The sequence below is a fragment of the Lygodium microphyllum genome, chromosome 6 (genome assembly GCF_053477565.2).
Source record: "Lygodium microphyllum isolate KBCC chromosome 6, Lygodium_microphyllum_v1.1.10, whole genome shotgun sequence".
NCBI classification, from domain to species: Eukaryota; Viridiplantae; Streptophyta; class Polypodiopsida; order Schizaeales; family Lygodiaceae; genus Lygodium; species Lygodium microphyllum.
The window spans coordinates 155,834,511-155,840,616 of NC_141140.1; positions in this window are offsets into that span (position 1 = coordinate 155,834,511).

Below are 6,106 nucleotides of genomic sequence, written 5' to 3' on the forward strand. Positions count from 1 at the left end.
CAGATTTCTCACTTTATGTGAGAAAAACAGAGAAAGGTATTATGCTACTTGTCATTTATGTTGATGATTTGATTATGACAGGTGACAGTGATGAAGATATCCTTCATGTGAAAATGCTATTGAAGCAAAAGTTTGAGATGAAGGATTTGGGAGAGCTGCGTTATTTCTTGGGCATTGAGGTGATTAGATCACCAAGTGGGATACAGCTCTTGCAGAGGCAGTATGGATTGGACATGCTGTCCAAATATGGGATGACAGGCTGTAAGCCTATTTCAGTTCCTTTGGAGCAGAATGTGAAGCTGAGCACAGATGCAGGTGAGCTTCTAGAAGACCCTACTATGTATAGACGCATAGTAGGAAGCTTGATTTATATGACTATTACCAGGCCAGATTTGAGCTATGCTATTGGATTGGTAAGTCAGTTTATGCAGGCTCCAAGGAAACTGCATTTGGATGCGGCTAGACGCATACTCAGGTATGTGAAGTCCACATTGCAGTATGGACTATTTTATGAGACTGGGGTTCAGATACAGTTGCATGGATACATTGATGCTGATTGGGCTGGTAGTATTTCTGATAGACGATCTACCAGTGGATATGTGTTCTCTTTTGGGAGTGCTGCAGTCACTTGGAGCAGTAAGAAACAGCCTATAGTTGCCTTGTCGAGCACAGAGGCTGAGTACAGGGGTGCAGCAATGGCTGCATGTGAGGTAGCTTGGTTGCATAAGCTACTTTATGATATGCATCAATCTACAGATGGGCCAGTTGTCATTTATTGTGACAACATGAGTAGTATACACTTGGCAAATAACCCAATCTATCATGCTAGAACAAAGCACATTGAGGTACATTATCACTATGTGCGAGAGAGGTTTTACTAGGTCTTATTGATCTAGTTTATGTCACCACAGAGGATCAGGTAGCTGACATATTCACGAAGGCATTGGGCACAGAGAAGCTGCGCAAGTTCAGAGACCTGCTTGGTGTGCAGGAATTGGGATTGAGCTCGAGGGGGAGTGTTGAGATATCGAGCTCCACTCGTGATATGCCAGGGTGACCGTTGTGCATTTATGTCACCGACGTGTTAGTTGCAGATGCGGTTGGTACACCGCCCATGAATAATAGCTAGATGACAGCTATTCTTATCTACTCTAGTTCGTGGCTCAGTTAGTATGCCACCTTAGTTATTTGAGTTTGGTTTGAGACCCATATATAGGGTTCTTCTATTTCTTTGTAAGAGAGTTCTTTTTGGCTTACACAACTAAGAAGAGGAAAATTGTTTTCAGCCTCCATCCTTGTGTGTATTCCCCCATTGTGCAAGCAAGAAAGCTACAAGTGAGACTCCTTCCTTCTCTCCCACAATCTTGACACTAAGTGTGTCATAATAGTAGAGTCCTATTAGCTTGACATCCTCAAGCCACCACAAAATCTTGGGAGGGGTTTCCACATCCTTGTACAAACTCAAATGCAAGTAAAACTATGGATTAGCCCATACTCAAGTTCAACTCCAATTGTAGTGTCTTTGTAAATTGAAACAAGCCAAACATGTGTCTTTTGTAGAGGAACCATTACATTCTCTCAAAATTCCAAAACATTCAAGTGATGCAATGGCATACATTATCTCAAAAGTTATTTACATGTAGCGTATTTCATCACTAACCTACCGAAGTAACTCAATCATCAACATGGGCTCAATGATTTGACTCTTTTAAACAAACACAAATGAGGCTTTTTATTAATGAAAAAAGGTTTAAACAAAGATTTATTGATCATAAATCCTTGACCGAAATACCATCTCATAGATCCTTTAACTATGGAAAGCTTTAATGTTTATTTTCTTTGTATTTAATTATAGTGTAGTGGAAGACTAGTAGGTCCTAAACAAGTTCTATGATACAACTTCTACTAGGAACTAATAACCCCTAGGTGCTTGAGGCGGGGAATTTCATTAAGGTTTAGAAGTGTAAGAAAAAAAAAGAGCTTCATGTTTTCTATTGTCTCTTGCATTGAAGGCACCATTTTACTTTGAAACAAATATGGAGATGGAAAGTGAGAGAGTCAAAGATGTCATCATCATCATCATCATTGCAAAAATCATCACCTTGACATGCCTCAATGGATTGATCCTCATCAATCTCATCAACTCAGCACTACACTCGAGTAGATCAAACTCTTCCGTCATCATTGGTAATCATGAGAGAGTTTCAATTGCTCACAAAGTAATGAAAATACCTTTTACTAAGGCTATGTAAGCATTACTCTAAGGCTACCATCGGGGGTCGTTTTGCATTGTTACATGCTTGAGAAGAGAGAGAGAGAGAGAGAGAGAGAGAGAGAGAGAGAGAGAGCCCATCTCTAAGGCTTATAAAAGACTTAGTTAAGGCTTAGGTAAGGCTAATTTTTGGGGTTCCAATTTTTGTTGAATATATTGAGAAAGAGAGGGAGGAAGGGAGGCAAGGAGGGAGGAGGAAGAATAGAAGGAGTAGAAGGAAAGAAGAGTAAAAAAGAGAGAAAGAGGAGAATAAGAAAGGAGAAAAATGAGAGAGAGAGAGAGAGAGAGAGAGAGAGAGAGAGAGAGAGAGAGAGAGAGAGAGAGAATGAATATAGAAGATACGAAGAGGAGGAGAATAAGGAAAGAAGAAAAGGAAAGGGAAGGAGGAGGAAATAGAAGAAGAGAAGAGAAGAATAGATAGAAGAAGAAGAGGAGATAGTGGAGAGGAGAAGGAAGAGAAGAGAAGATAGGGGAAGAGGAGAAAAGAAGGCAAAAGGAGAAGGAGAAGATAGTGGAGGAAGAAGAGGAGTAGGTAGTAACGAGAGGAAGAGGAATAATAGAGGAGGAAGAGAAAAGAGGCAAATAGACGAGGAGAAGAGAGAGATAGAAAGAGAGAGAAGGAGATAAAGGGAGAGAGAGAGAGAGAGAGAGTAGAGTGAGAGATAGAGAGAGAAGGAGGGAAAATGTAATGTGTCCACCTATTCCCTTTCAGGACACGTCTTAGCAGCCCATTGGGAAGAGGGTCTAGAAAGCTCCACCCTGCACTCCCATGGAATGTTACAGGGTTTGCGATCTAGGTCTTCTCGAGTCTGTCATGTAGCAAAAGTATTCCGGCCGTTTCCACTTAGGACCAACCTAAATCAGGGGTTCATTTAGTGGTCAAACTCCTAGAGAGTATCTAGCATCGAACCACAGGCAAACTACTTTACACAAAAATGTCAGGATCAAAGGGGATTCATGCTGCACTTGGTTCAAGGAGAATGGGAAACGAGAGGGATGCAAAGCTCAACCTCCCTACCCATAAGGCATAGTTCCATTCCATTCCCCTAAAATAGCATAAATCAGAATTCTAGTAACTTGAACTCTAGGTCAACGTTCCTTGCTGTCCATTTCCTTCAAGCAAAGTTTCCTACTATGTCGATTTCATTTGAGAAAGGTTCTCGGCCAACCGGGACCACCCATCTGTAGGACGGACCCATGGCCACATCCACCGCACTTTCCTCAGGGTTGCTTTAGTTGTCTAATTACCTACCACATTTAATTGGACATGCATCAAGAATCTTCCTCAATTAGCCAGTTAGACACCGGTTCCTTCACGTAATCTTAGTACTTGACATAGAAAGACAATGTCAAACAAGTTCCTTTTCAACAGGTTATCCTACTTATCTTTGGAATACATTCATAAAAATCCAGCTCGTAGGCTAATCCATAAACCGCCCGAAGGCAATCCAGCAATCCACAGGGATTACTAATCCAAGATTCCACCCGTAGACTAGTATGCAGGCCTCGAGATCCTATCCCGAGTCGCGTTGGCCTCTTAAGCAGGTCCCAGAAGGCAAGGGATTTATGGGCAGAGCTCCCCCTAGCACCCAAGTGTCCTCATGCTCCAAGTAGTGCCCAAAGAAGAGACCTCTCATGACGGGTTCGGTCCACATTCTCGGCATGGCTAACAACCCCCTTGGTTAGGGTCAAACAGATAGTCGGGGGTAGTTGATGCTACCTCTCCCTTCAGGCCTTCAACCTGAAGCATAAATTATCTTTCTGTCTTTAGTTCCTTGAGCAAACAATGCAAACAATGCTCCTAAACTCTTACAAGCACAATCAATCCAGTGGCCGTTTATTTGGCCAACTGCTAAGGAGTGAATCCTTTTCTTCGAATGCCTCCAGCATTCGATTCGGGATCAATTGCGACTTGGCAAGATCCCCAAGGGTTTGTTTGTTCACCCTTTTGTCCTTGGGTTAGGGCCGTACCTTGTTAACCCAGCTTAACCAACACCTTAGGTTTCATAAATAAACAGTAACTCCTGGCGACCATGTCGCTCTGACTTGATTGATCCTTTGCTTACCAAGAAAATACATATCTTCCCTTAACTTGGCAAATCAGCCCAAGAAAGGTGATGTAGTAGGATGACTACTCATCCTCTTGCAAGTTAGACTTGCACTAAAACCTGCCAACCTCAATCCAAGGAGTGACAAATCTCTCTTGTGATTAAACCACAAAACCATGCGACGATGCAACTTTTTGCACAAGTGTCGCTCTTAACTCATGGGATCATTTTACCCATTGAACGACGTTTCGGTCAAGGAATTTATGTTTAGAAAAGACGCGGGTTTAGGGTGTCTTCTTACCCAACCCAACCCTAATTGTATTGGGCTGTCCTAGGGTTTACAAACTCAAACCGAGTTTTAGCATTAGGTTGAATGATCCTTAGGATAGAAACCCTAGATCGTTATTTGCATGAGCATCCAATTGACCCAACATTCCGTAAATGTGGGTAGGACCTTAGGGTTTGAGGATTTAGACTTGGCATTCCAAGTGCGATATTAGGAAGCACTTCCAATGTGCCAAGCCCTAGTTAGTACTTGAGGTTTTTATTGTATCAGCTAGTTATGCCTATACAAAACCGTAACGGTTATAATACCACAAATGATTTGGGCAAATTGACCTACTTGTCTTACGACAAGGACGATCCTTTCCTAGAGATGATAAAATTGATCTAAAGGAGAAAAATAGTTGCAAAATGTCACAATACATGAAAACATGCGATTCATTGCTTCTACGCACCACAAGATCCTCAATAACTCTATCTTTTATTGCTAAAGTCAAAATGCATGATAGTTTGAAGAATAACTTACATAGGACCTACTAGGATTTACATCGAGGAGTAATGCCTACAACCTTTTGTCTAAGCATTTGAGTTTCATACTTTGATAAGCCATACAATCTTTTCTAAATGCAACTCGATGAAATGAAATTTATGAATATGTAACATGCAACCTTTTCTAAATACAACATTGTTAATGAAGTTCATGTGACGTGCAACCTTTAGTCCGTCTGACAACATCTTTGCAAAGCAACGTGCAATGTCCAATGTTCCATTTTCATGCCGTGCAATGGAAGTTAACAATTTTCTCATGTGAGTCATAATGAAGGAAGTTATTGACTAAATGCAAGATACTCTTTTCCTTCACGGCCAATGCACTTAACAATTTTCTCTTTAACCCTAGGCAATATGTGTTTTAGGCTTTCACTTTGAAAATGCATGACAATGCAATTTATGACTAAGTTCATAGGGCAAGTAAGTGCTTTTCATTCATAACTTTGGAGATGCATGATATGCACAAATCCTTTATCTATCATTCAAAGAGATAATTTATCAAATGTACTTTTATCACTACCCATGAATTAACGATAACGTAGAATGCATTTTCCATATGGAATTAAGCGTACTTAAAAAATCTCTTCATGTGGAAGTAAAATTGTGGAACTTGGATTTGTGGATCTGCGGTGATATCCACGTGTAAGTTCAAGGAAGAACCTCCCGTAGGTGTGCCTTCCGACTTCTTGGGAGCCATCGTAGGCGTGATTGACTCCACAGATTCCCTCTAGAATTTACTCTCGCTCTCTGAGACTGCCTGGAGGTCGATACCTTCCCCTCGCGTAAGAGTTGGAGTTTTTCGAACCTGGTTTTAAATCCGAGGAAGGCCACGTACAAACAAAGCCTATGTCCCTTATCCTTAGAAGCTTCTTAAAGAAGCTTCTGACTGAACAGAAATGATGTGGAAGGGCCCCAATGATTGGGGAGGGGTAAAGATTGTCGACGGGGGTGATTG